Genomic DNA, 13,915 nt, shown 5'->3' on the forward strand with positions numbered 1-13,915 from the left:
TGAAACCACGGGAAAATGAATGGTCTGCAAGTAAGGAATAAATAGAATAGTCGTACGGGAATGAAAAAAAAACCGAGTGCAGCTTCTGAAATGCTAAAGACGTTTGTTTGAGCAAGGTATACTATTCACCAGACCAACTAGATGCGAAAGGCACTGGTATTTCGCAAGATATGGGGGGGGGGGGGGGGGGGGGTTGAGGAGGAGGACGCTCAACTATTGTTGTTTACTAATGCGGAGCGAAATCAACGAATGAACGTTTTAGTAATCACACACACAAGCTGCGTGTTCACTTTTCTTTTGTTTTTCGCCTTGAAAAACGGCTGATCACTCGGCGGACTCATTTTTTGAAGAATACAGGCTAGGCAGTTCACAAGCGATACGAGGTGTCGTTGGAAGAGTTGATTGATTGATTGCAGGGTTTAACGCGCCGACGCAACGGAGACGATGAGGCACGCCGTAGTGGAGGGCTCCGGATTAATTTTGACCACCTGGAGATCCTTAACGTGCGCCGAAATCTCGTACACACGGGCTCGTTGGATGAGTGTCGTATCTGATAAGGGTCTCTGATTTCGGTTTATGCTAGATTCTGCAGTCTCCCTGTGTCATGACTCATATGACGATGTTTCGAAGAAGAGTTTGGTCACGGACGCGGATTACTCTATAAGCCCATCTTCGCGCTTCTCGTGGAGGATAAATGTAACACGTGAATCTTTGCGAGCGCTCATCTCGGGACAAAACGACCCAGCATTAAATTTGTCATCGCGTGCTGACTCCGGAGTGTAATTTTGCATTATCCATCGTACTTCTTTGGTACGATGTTTGTGAAATTTATGCCGCATTGGCTTGTCATGGTACTGATCAATATCTGATATGCGATATTGGCAGGCGTAACTTGCGTGCTGTCAGGTATGAGTGCTCCGCTGGATTTTTTAAGTGCACAAAGTCGATTTACATCATAGTGTGTATGGCCGCAACATGACTATCGGAGGAAACACTGCTTACGGCGACACTGTCACTAAATTACAGGGCAGCGGAATTACAATCAGCTGCATGCAAATGCTGGCTTCAGGACGCCGGCCTGGGACGCACGCCCGGCGCTCATATAGATCTCACTAAGATCGCGTCATAAACGTTTATACTCTCGTGAACATACCACGCTTGCAAACAGAGTGTCTGCTCGACGTTATTCGGTATTTCGAACGCGGACAAACGGTAAATCGCTGTCTTGAACGAGCCCCAAAAGCAACGGCGACAGGCGGGAGCGGGCCGGGGACTCCCGCGCCTGCTTTCGAAACGGGCCGCTAGGGGGATTTCAGTGGCGCCCCTACAGGCCGCGCTCGAGGCCTATAGGCGGAGCCACGAAAGGCCGTGACGTCATAACAAAAAAAAACAGACCGGGTGAATGTTACAAAATTTTGCTTTTTGTTTTTTATTTTTTTTTAAACGAAAAGCAGCGTAAGCCGATATTGTGGCTGGGAGTTCGGTGGCATGCTCGGCGTTTGTTTTACGAGAAGCGGCGGCGCGGAATCGTTTCCTTTTAGCATATTGTTTCAACATAGCCGCATTCTATGACGGTATGACGGGTATGACGACATTTACCTGCACAAAGGAAACTCTAGTGTAACGATTTTGTCTTTTCCTTCAGTCTACTGACGATATTGTACGTAAACAAACCACCGCGTAGAGTTTTTATCAAGCCTTCACGGGACAAAGGGTAGTAATCATAATCCGCCTCTTTCACAACCCCACTGCGCATGCGCAATCCCCTAGCGGCCAAGTCCCTAAGCAGTCCAGTAGGGGTAGCAGACGACATTCCCCACAGCTCCCGCACAAGCGGGAAGGGGTCGTGGTTGTATTTACATCGTTCGATTTTTTGTGTGCGCTCGTTGTGCGCGGAACAATGCCCACAACTTGTGCTGCGTTCCGCTGTAACTCGGAGTGCCGAAAAGGGAACGGTGTCGGCTTCTATCGCTTCCCGTCGGCCGCACGCGATCGGCTACGGCGGCTTGCGTCGCTCGCGTCGGCTCGGGTGATGGGAACTGTAGGCTTAGCATCCTGGCGGATATTTGATCGCTGCTATCTGTGCAACTGCGAATGACAATCCGCAACACAACTTTTCACTACACTATCATCCCCTTTCTCGCATGTGGAACTCTATTTAAGTTATAACTGCCGTTTGAGCGATCGGTGACCAAGACATCTGCGTAGCCTGTTTCGATGCTTCCGCGCAGGTATCGCCATCTCTCGGCTGCTCGGCGCACCGCGCGCCGCGGCGACCGGTCAGCGTAGGCTTGCATCGCGGCAGATATATCTGATCGCCGCTTTTAAAATAAGCCCTGACAACAATCCCTAGCACAATTTTTCACCACACTAACACCTACTTTCTCACATGTGGAACTTTTTAGCGATCAGATTGATTCAGAAGAGCAGCGACAAGCGCGGTTGCTACCGTGGTCTGCGCCGGTTCGAGCCGCTGAGTGTGCCGAGCTGGCAGGCGCGGCCGGCGTGTGCGCGGACTGTTTCCGAAGGCAGAAAACGCTTCACGATTGCTTGCTTTATCCATTTCTTGCGAACAAACGCGCAGAATCTACAAATTCAGCTCAGCGATCATCGTAGTTGACCATGGAGCAAAAACAGTGGGCGGAGCGACGCCGACGACGCATCTCATGCGCGCATCGGGCCGTCTCAAATTCACGCGTACGACTAGTGGCGACAGTCGTAACGATCAGTCGCATGCGAATCGCGTGTACCAATCGTACATGTGTCCAGCGCTTAAAGACATTTTGCGCACTGCCGGCCTTTGTTGAACTGGCGATCGCACTGCTCGCTCTGCTACTCGGACGGCACACGGATCTGTCCGAGATTTCTCTGCCAGCCCTCATTCAGTGATAAGAAGCCGCCTGGTATTATGTGATGACCAGGGGCTGTCGTCTTAAGGCGTTATAACACCAACACAGAAGAAAAACTTCGGCTGCTCCTCGCCGTAATGTGGGATTGCCGTGCATACAACGAGAACGCAGCCGGAGCTTACTTCCTCGACCTCGTTCGAGTACTGTTGACAGCTCGATGAAGCCTCTAGACCAGGGGTCCCAAACGCGTGGTCCCAAATACGACCAGGCGTCTCTAAAGAGCACAATGGTCGCAAGCAACGGCGACTTGTGAATCGAACGCTCTACAGTGCGCACAGGGCTGGACGAGCGCGAGGCCGCCGAGAGACTCCCCGCGGCGTTTTATGACCCCACAAACGGGGCTGCACGTCGCTAATGAGAAAGCAATGCCCTGCCCGGAGTTTTCCAGGCTTCCGCGAAAGTGCAAAGGTTTCAGTGCGTTGTGCGGTGTTTGTGGGTGTTTATTTTTCTGTTCGCCTGCTGCTGAGGAAAATACTGCATCTTGGACTTAGAAACTTCGAGCCCTTAGTAGACCGCGTAAGACACCACGCACACGTGCACGCCTAAAAATTTCTAGTCCAGATGTTTTTCACCCATTCGAAGGGAGTGAGCTGGCATAGATGAACTAGACGAAGGATCTGCGGAAGAAAGGCCGAAAAAGTGAAACGCGCAAACTGAATATCGGCCGTTAATGAGTGTTGCTGTTGGATAATTTTTTTATAGAAATAAAGTAACTGCAACGATATTTCTCGTTACAGTTACTCCACAAAAAAGTAACAGTGTTACAGTTACAAGTTCCTCTAACTTAAAAGTAACTAGTTACAGTTACAAGTTACTGAAAAAAGTAACTAGTTACCGGTATGCGTTACTAGTAACTAGTTACTGCCCAAGACTGGTTGCCAGTCTCTCCCTCCCCCCTCCCCCCCCCCGTCACAGACGGCACCAGGCGCGTAGCCAGGATTTTTTTTCGGGGGGAGGGGGGGTTAAAGTTGTTCTCAAGCCTCCCCCCCCCCCGACAGAACAAAAATCGCGGTAGTTTGTAAGCGTATACCTAAAGGCTAAGACAAAATACATGGTTGGTTCATTAAATAGACTCCATTGTCCGGATATAAATGATACCATTCTTATCGCGAGCTTAAAAGGGATAGTGGCGAATCCCCATCCACTTTCCGGCAATTTCTTTATGACGTCACAGGATCCTGTTGGTACGATTGGCGCCCAACGACCTAAACGCTAAACCACCGCCACAAAACATGATCGCGCGAATGTTGAAGGGCCTCTAGTTCAATTGATCCTATCATTTTAATTTTAACTTGCTGATAACACACTCATAACTACGTCTTAGTGCTGGCCTAAACTACATCACTGCTGCCAATATTACGTCTCTGCAGCAGGAAATTTGCAAATTTTTCATATGTGTTACTTTGCTTCGTTTGAAAAACGTCTTCTGTGACTGGAATGGAGCTCAGTCACCAAAGGCTAGTTCTTTAAATTTAACAAGGTTGTATTCTGTCTTCAAATGGGCTGTGTAAGGTCTCGCTCAGATATTGGTGTTGATTATGATGGTATTTTAGTGCCAGGTGAAGTTGTAAACGGGGAAAAAATCCGCAGACCACGTGGTGCAAACCTGCGCCAGTGATACGGGACGTATACTGCACGCACGGGCACCTTGTGCAGACATATTGCATTGAATGACCATAGTTTCATGTGATTACTTGCTTTATATCAAAGGGTGTGGTATGATGAGTGCGACATCCGCAATAAAACGGCTAGGCCTTAGGAATGAGTTTTTTTAGTTGCTGTTGTCCAAAATGCGGAAGAAAATTTTTTGTATATGAGCATTTTACGCCCGTACAGCAGCTTTCAGTGTAAGGCCAATGGAGCTCATTTTGTGCAGCCCACATAGAATCTATGCACTTACGTTATGTGTAGAGCTGGTCTGATTGCACGAACATGGTAGGGCTAAGCCCTCACGCAAAGCGGAATAATTCAGCCATCGGTATTGTCAAGCCTTGTCAGTTGAAATTTTCGCTTCTGTTTTGATTCTGTGACGCAGTCCACCTCGTAGCTTCCAGAGATGCTGGGCGGACATGAGAATCTGGTGCTTTGTAACAACACCAATCTGGTTAACATTTCCGTACAGCCCAACTGTAGCCTCTGCTGTAATGAGCTCCCCCTTGGTGTTTTAAAATGCTTGCATTATTCTCCGTCAAGTTTTCAATGCTTCGTGCATAAATGCCCTATAGTCTGCCTGAAGGCGGTTGCTATCCAGCAACTTTTCTGGGGCGGCCATCCCCTTTAGTTGTAGGTACCACTCCTGGATAAGGTAGAGCAAGTCACTGCAAATTTCACTATTTAATGCTATATAGAACTTTAAATTTAGCAAGAACAAATATTAATGCAAAGATGGCGTTGTCCGAACATAGTGTTGCGGTTGGTCATGTTCTACGCAAGTTGAGCAAGATTTTTCTGCGTGTGAAATTTCGTCGTGAGATCTGAGGAAAGAATTATAATGAGGTCCTACCATTCTGGTTTGAAACATTAATGAAAGAACGTACTTTTTAGAGGACGCGTGCGCTGCTTTGTTCAGCCGAGTACACACTGTCGGTTTTAAAGCTAAACGATAAAACAGTATGGGCGGGAATGTATAGGGCGCATAGGAATTTCGTAGTTTTCGTTAGCGACACGGGAAATGGAAACTATGTTGGGAAGCTCCTTGGTCCACCAGAAAACGGAACATGTTGTACAGAGCCAGCATGACCTTCGGGCGTGGGTCGATGCTCGAAACAACTTAGCATTTTGTTGCCTGCAGTGCATCAAGAAAACATGCGTAAGGGCATGGCCCCGCGTACATAAATGCTACAGACTACCGTGTTTCAGCCCGAAACGGACAGTAATATTAGCGTTACGCACTCGATCGCTTGGTTGACAGCGACCGTGATGTTCAAACTGAAGCATGGTTTCAGGCTACGACGGATGTAGGAACAAATGGTCCCGGAACAAATGGCCCCGGAACTTATGGTCCCGGAACTTATGGTCCCGGAACTTATGGTCCCGGAACAAATGGTCCCTACTCGAAAGTAGGAACAAATGGTCCCGGAACTTACGGCCCTGGTACAAATGGTCCCAGGCACCTGTTCAGGCAAAATGATTCCATAAAACTCCACGTGGGTTCTGTTTAAATTTGTTTTATTTTGCTGGAGTGCAGTTTCTAATTTCTTAGGTTTGTTTATTTTTGTTTTCTTTTTTTTTTCAGATTTCGTTAAACCGGTTAGCTTAATTTGGGCGATTACAACGATTAAACGCGGTATTTCTGCCAACCACGCATTATTGTGAAAGTGCAGGGCATTCATTACACGATTGGCCCGTTTTCGGAATTTTTTTTTTGCGTATTTTATCCGGCATTTTTATTTTATCGTCGCATTTTTTATACGTTCAAGACGAACATTCTTATTTATTACTTCGCTCTCTCTTTCGGTATTTGATTTTTGTAATATTTTCCTTTTTTCGGTTTTCCACGTTTTGATTGTTTGTGGGTCCAGCCGTGTTCCAGGAAGCCGCACGTGTCGCGTGAGTGAGTGAGTAAACATTTATTTCGGAAAATTGGGTAAGGGTAAAAAGGGTGTTAAAAGAAGACGGGCAAGGGCGGCCATCCTAGTCCGGTAGGCCACGTGCCACGGCCGCTGACCTAGCCCGTTCGACCAGTGCAGCCTGGTCCTTGAGCTGGCCGCTGCGCAGCACGCACTCCCACTGCTCGTAGGTTGGGTGGGTGGGGGGTGAAGGGATAGTAGGGCACTGCCACACCAAGTGGAGTGTTGTCAATGGGGAGTTGCAGTGTGTGCAGTTTAGGGAGTAGGTGGTTGGGGATATGTGGTGTAGATGTTGGTGGTTATAGAAAGTGTTGGTCTGTAGGCGCCGCCAGATCCGAGCGTCCGCGGTGGGAAGGGAGGGGTGAGGTGGAGGGTAGTAGCGGCGGGACTGACGGTAGTGGGAGAGTATATCGGCGTAGGTGGGGGGTAAAGGCTGGAGGGTAGGAGGGTCTGGGGGTGGTGGGTGGTTCATCCCCTCCGGCAATGCCCGGTAGGTTAAGGCGCGGGCAGTGGCGTGAGCCACCTCATTCCCGGGAAGAGACGAATGCCCTGGGATCCATACGATACGGATGTCCGGTAGTGTGGGTCGTTGGGTGAGGATGGAAAGGGAGAGGTTGGTGATGCGACCCATAGCGTAGCGACGGCAGGCGGACTGGGAATCAGTCAAGGGGCGCCGCTTACACCGCACACGACTACTACTTAAACGTTATAGCACAGACCCCACCGCCTACTACACAGACGCCGCCCCATACAGCACACACCCTGCACACGCCGTCGCAATCATACACTCAACAGGCAACACCACCACCACAGCCACCATACGCACCACATCTATTGACACTGCAGAGGAGGCGGCCATTGCACTCATCATTGCACACACGCCTGCTACGCACATCACTATCCTGACTGATTCCCAGTCCGCACGTGTCGCGAGATGCCGCTAGTTAGCGAGGGGGATGACAGGCACAGTGTCGAGACTTGCGGACGTCTGGTCTGATAGCAAACATCAGCTGAGGCGCTGGTCAAGCCAGGCTGTCGCGACGGTCAGCACTGTTAAGTTCGTGCTTCTTATTTCATTAATGAAAGCCGCCGGTGGCTCATGTATTGGCGTCGCCTACGCTTCTAGCTGTAAGCTCAGTTCCTTTCTTGCAGCCGCAAAGACGCGAAGTTGGGGGTCGCGCAGTGCATGCTTTGTGCTCCTTCCTCTTTTGTGTGGCCAAAACACTGGGGTGCTGAGCCCTATTCCTCTGTTGGTATGCGGTCGTTCGGTGACGAGCTGACGGGAAGCGAAAGGGTGCCGTCTCTAGTTTTTGACGATTTGCGAAGACGGCGTCGGCGCTGTTCGTTGACGGTCATTCGCCTTAGGAATTCGCCTCGGGTTGAAGGAGCTCTTCTCGGTAGTCCGGTGGGCGGCGCCGTCCCAAGGGATTAGCCACGACTCCCCCACTGTGTCCGCGCGCGCGGCTACAAAGGCAGGGCGGGAAGGCGACGACACCGTAAGGTGTTAGCCGCGCGAAGACAGCTCTAAACGTTCGGCTTTGGCTTTTGGGGAGATTCCGCCCGCCAGCAAAGTATTGCCTATTTTCGGAGAAAAACCAGTTTCTAAACTGCAAGCTGTAAAATTATCGAGGTGCAAAATCTTTATTAGTGTTGCTTCGCTTGATTCGAACTGCAGATATCAAAGCATTTCAGGTGATGAGCACAGTAACTCAGCTTAGCCAACCCAATAAACCCTCATCGAGTAAAGTTCCCTTTTGAAATAGCGACAAAACGGCGAGCGCAATGCACCAGTACAGCTCTATGTTGACTGGCGGTCAACAGTACCGTCCCACTCACATTTTTGATACTTTACATAACCTAAATAATACCGTCACTGTAAATAGGCTCAACGCACTGGATGAAGTCAGACTCACTTCTCAAGCATTAACAAAATTTTGTATTCTTGCGAGTATTGCACGTCAGCCATGTTAATTTAAACAGTTGTGTTGCTCCACTTCATAAGAAAACTGCATTCACGAAGAAAATTACGGTAGCCCGTTATTGTATTCACTTTAAACACCGGCCGAGGGCGGCCCAGTACACGCAGAGTTTTGATTGAAAGGTTCACCACTGGTTTGCCTGGCACTCGGAATAACAAAAAAGTACGAACAAATCAAGCACGGAAGATCGTACACGTGCGACAAAAAAAGGTTTGTATACAGCATTAAGCTCAAGCAAATTCAGCATTAGCAAATATACTGTGTACGAACAGACGCAAAATACAGTGTGCACAGATACAAGCATAAATATAAATACATTGACCCCCTCCTTCCCTCATGCAGGTGCTAAGGTGTAGTAGTGGTGGGACCATTTATTCCTACTTTGAAGTTGGGACCATTTGTTCCGGGATCATTAGTTCCGGGACCATAAGTTCCGGGGCCATTTGTTCCGGGACCATTTGTTCCGGGACCATTTATTCCGCGACCGGGCTACGACATAATATATTGGCAAAAAATTGCAAAGTTTGCGGAGATAATTCCTGTTTACGGTGATGATTCCTCGGTCATTTTGGTTACTTAAGTAATGCTGACTGTTGCTCAAAATCCAGGCAGAATCGCATCAGCGCGCACCTGTATGTGTGTGTGTGGGGGGGGAGCGCGGAAGTTTGCGGGTGTTCTTGTGGTCTGTAGCCTGTTTTTTTTTTTTTTTAAATGACTGCATCTGTCCGTCATGCCAAATCGAATGAGCATTGAAAGAACGATACTCTTGAACCCACAAAACTTCAAAGAAAGGCCAGAAAGAGGGCAAGGAAAATTCTTCTAGAAAGGCACGTTCGTTTCTTCGCCACCAGTACGAAGGCCCTTCACTTGCGCACACTGCTATGATGATTTTAAAATTGGGTGTAGCAGTGGATGCACGCGTCGGTATGTAACGGGGCAACAAAAGTCGCGATGACGGGCACACCATGCAACAGCGGCTACGTTACATGGAGTCGCATATGCCTGTAAATGAAGCAAACTACTAGAACTGCAGCGAGAACAAATATATATTTCAACTCTTCGTGTACTTCATGGACAGCGGTAACTCTTCATGTACGTAAAGCTGTCCCTGAGTAACCCTCGCCAACTTTGTGCATCATGGATATTCAGGCGGATACGAGTTGAAATTACGTTTTCCCTCATTCAGTCACCGATCCGCTTCATCGTGTGCGCTCCTTTCAACAACCAATTCAAACGCAAATATTGCATTTGAAATAAAACAAGATACAGATTTTTTGGCTCGCAGGCATAAAGGTACTGTGACATAGTGTAAATATTAGGAAGCTATTATTTAAATCTTAAAGGATTGCAGGGATAACGCAAGGATAAATCAATGGTCAGGGGAAGAAAATGACTTACAATTGGGGTCTCTGTTGTGCGTTGGCACTTCGTAAAGCCAGGGCGCTGCTGTCCTTGCGCCGTTCTGTCATATCGCCGTTATGACTCCGGCCCCTTTAGTTTATGGTCTATTCGTTTCGCCTGCACCACGTGAACCAGTTCAGGCGGTGCGGCACTTCGCCGTTCGTTTCAGTGGTGCAGCTCGCGGTACCTGAACCGCGCCGTTCGATTCACCGGTGGTGCCGGCGGGTGCAGGACGAGTTCGCGGCTTTGCCTGCACTCCCCGCCGAGGAGGTGCAGAAGCAGACGAAAAAAGTGCGGGGCTGGTTCCGCTGATGGCGGAACCCACTTTGCACCGCTGTGAACTGGTTCAAGAGGTGCAGGCTGAATCGAATAGGCCCTTAGTTGTGGCTTAGTTGTGACCGTGGTCGAACATGGCCATCGGGTATTTGTTACTGTCGCGACCGCCGTCTGCAGGGCTGGTGACCGTCGTGCCTTCACGTTTAGGATTAAGTCTGGAACTCGGGCGGCGAGCCGCAGCGTGCCTCAGCACCGCTTTCAGAAGGGGACACGCAGTGCGCGCAAGCTAAGACCTTAGACCAAGGAATTATCCAATGTCAACACCCTCCGTGGCTCCACAGAAACGTGAAAACGAAAGAAGGAAGGGAGGACGCACGGAAGAAGGGCATACTTTGCCGCATCCAGCTAAAGCACACATTTCGCCCAATACCCTGACCCATCGCTTTCTTCAGTTAACTTGCAGGAGTATTGACTGTCTGCCACCGCCGCTTGCACGTGGTTCTGCTTACACACAGAAAGATATTTTCCCTTACCCGTCTTCACCCTTCAACGGCTGGTGGTCTTCCTTTTTCTACGCTTCCAGTTTCCTTGCTTCCCCGGCCATACCGTGATGAGTCAATCTCCTCTGCTGAGAACGACTCAGCCGGCCAATTATTCTTTGTGTAGCGACATGCCTCACACAAAGGCACACAACGCACGCCTTTAGCGTCCCGTGGGCTGAGCTTACCCTAAGGCGCCATCGCTTTTGGAGCTGCACCCCTCCGCAATTATCCTGACGCGGGCGCTTCGTTTGTGTAAGCACCAATGCGTTAGGACAGGTATTGAGTCGTGAATGCTTTCAATAGTGGCACGTCCGAAGGTTGTGCGCCTTTGTTCACAGGCGACGTACTAGGCATAACTAAAGCCCCTGTATTTACAGGGCTTTAAGCATAACAGGCAGCACGGCGCGGGCCGGAAAATTGGGGAGGTGGTGGGGGCTGAAGCCCGGTCAGCCCCCCTGGTTACGCCGCGTGCCTTCAGGTGACTCATCCACGTAAACCCCGGCAGAGACCTTGCGAGGAATTTTTCCCAGGCCCGTGTTGGCCGATCAACAAGGCTTGTACCGAGTGGACTAGTCGGGCTAGAGGGGCGAAACGCGCCGCGGAAAGGAGCATTTTGCTTCCAGTCTTTTTTTTTTTTTCTTTCGGGGGCCCCGAAAGTCGAAAGCCGCAAGAATATCGCCGCCATTCATAATTTTTCCTTGCCACGAGCCTAGTTTGCCAATTTGGTGAAAAGGAGGCACATATATGCGCGGCGCTGTGGGCCGAATATGGTTCCTTAAAAACTACGGAGTGAGGAGGGTGGTGGAGCTCAGTGAAAATTTCGGGGGGGGGGGGGGGGGTTGAACCCCCCAACCCCCCCCCCCCCCCCCCCCTGGCTACGCCACTGGACGGCACGTTGTAGGATTCGAAGTCAGCGTGGTTCGTGTATCCTTGGGCTGCTTCATGTGCCATCTCGTTCCCCGGGAGAGACAAGCTGGCGACCATACCAGGCGGATGTGCCTTGAAACTGAAATTGCGCTGTTCGCAAGGATTTTGGAGGCTGTTGTGGAGCTCCTACAGCGCGCATAGTTGGGTAGTAAGGCCTTAGAATTCGAGATGATGGTAGTAGCCTGCGTGCCCGTACTTGAAAGAGCTATATGGCCACCTCTTCCCCCGTTTCTGGGTTGGACGTAGGGATCGAGCAAGATGAGGTTGCATTTCCCTGCTGATCTACCACCACGCCCACTACCGCACGTTGGCCAGGGTAGTCCGCCGTGACGACGTTCCCTACCGCCGGGTTTGAGCTGTACTGGTTGTGGAGCGCCTTCGCACGGGCAAGCCGTCGGTCTTGACGGTACTCCGGATGCATGTTTCTGGGCAGCAGAACCACGCTTATTTTGTCTCGTAAGACCCCTTCAATGGCGTCTTTGGTTCCATTCTGCGCGGTCCGCGTAAGGTATGTGCAGCGACTCCTACAGCGCGCATAGTTGCGTAGGATGGTAATAGCCTGCGTGCCCAGTTGGGGTCCCAGCCAGCTTGTATTGGGCAATGCGTTGCGCTTCTTCAAGTTCATCTAACGTGTTATGAATGCCCATCTCCAGTAATTTTTCTGTGGAGGCAGCCATTGGAATACCTACAGACGCCTAGATGGCTTTGCGAATAATTCGGTCTATTTTCTCTTTCTCTGCTTTCTTCAGTGTCAGGTACGGCCTCGCTCGACCAATTCGTTCTATACCGGGGAAATGCGATTAGTTCTTTTTTATAGGACGCTATCAGTCCCACTAAGCTTTTGCTTTAAAAAACCAGTTCCATCCGGGTGGCCAGCAAGCCGGTACGAGGAAAAGCAAAGCTTATTTACAGGAAAATTGTTTGCAAAGTAAAAAAGAAAAGTTTTGGTTATAGCGTACTTTCTTCGGGTGTAACTGAATGGTAAGAAATGGTGAAAGACAGCGTCGGTTGAAGCGGGTCCAGTGGCGTTAGGCCTAGGCCGCGGTGACGTCCGATGCATGGTTGCTCGCCCTCGCCGGCGTAGTGCGCGACGATACACACTTCTAGGGTGCCTCGATGCGCTCCCTTCATCGGCTTTTTAATCGAGGCAGCCTACGCACAGCCGAGTCGACATGCAAGTATAGGCACGGGGCGGCCTCTGTAGCATCCACCACAGTGTAAGATATACTTTTAGGTGTGGACACAGCAGCCCAAAAATTTGTCAAATAGAGTTGGTGGTGCCGTGGCGCCGCGCGTGGACCTTTGATTGAAAGGATATCTGGTGGCGGAACTCTTAACTAAGCTTTGAAGCGACCGAGGCTTCAAGTGACTTTAACAACGACTGTCCGAAGCCAGGTGGTTCGCAGGCACCAGCGGCATACGTGTCCAACGCTCGCCCAACTTTCGCGACTACCGCCGGTCGCTGCCTCATGGGACGCTCACCAATGGCACCAGGCGCGAAAGTTGGACGAGCGGCGGCGATGACTCGAAATGGCCGCCGCCCGTCGTTTGTTACGTGTGCAGTAACGTGTTTAATAATTGAACAAAGGAAAACATGTAGGTAATAGTATGTTTTCTGGTGTCGAATTGTTGTCTTTGTGGCGATATTAATTGAATGTGTTACACAAACATTCTTTTCGCTTTGCGTAAATTTATTCAAAATTCATATGAGGACGTCTTTGATTCGAAGTCATGAAAACACATGTACACTCATATATTGCACATACATTTTATGTACACAGTATTGGATTAAGCAAAAAATATGACATGCAAATTTAGGCGTACCATATTGTACAATAGGAAAAAAACGTGCTACATACACATTCACAATAACACGGTTAGGCGGGCTAGTTGGTATTCTGAATTCATGATTAACTTTTGCGCAACTTTAGACGAAGACAGATACAGGTCTTCTTGTCCCTTTTTGTATCTGTCTCCGTCTAAAGTTGCGCTAAGTTACAGCCATGAATACCCATTTAGCTACACAATACTTGATTACGAAAGAACTTCGAAAGTTCTAGTCCCTACACAGATTTTTTTTTTTCGCGCACACCTCGGCGGGAGAAGAAAAGAACTTGAAAGTTCCACTCAATGTATACTTATTTCTTGGGCTCACTTCGAGACAGGAATGTTATTTAGACATTAAAAAAATTCGTTTCAGTTCAGAGACACAATAATTGGGAACCTATATGTTAAATGAAAGCACGCACACTTATGCTTCAAGCCCTGCCTTTCGGGCGAGTTAACACAAACTCCGAAAGAAAGCGTTGACC

This window comes from Haemaphysalis longicornis, unplaced genomic scaffold, assembly GCF_048455015.1.
Source record: "Haemaphysalis longicornis isolate Haplotype H1 unplaced genomic scaffold, Haemaphysalis longicornis Haplotype H1 scaffold_1, whole genome shotgun sequence".
NCBI lineage: Eukaryota > Metazoa > Arthropoda > Arachnida > Ixodida > Ixodidae > Haemaphysalis > Haemaphysalis longicornis.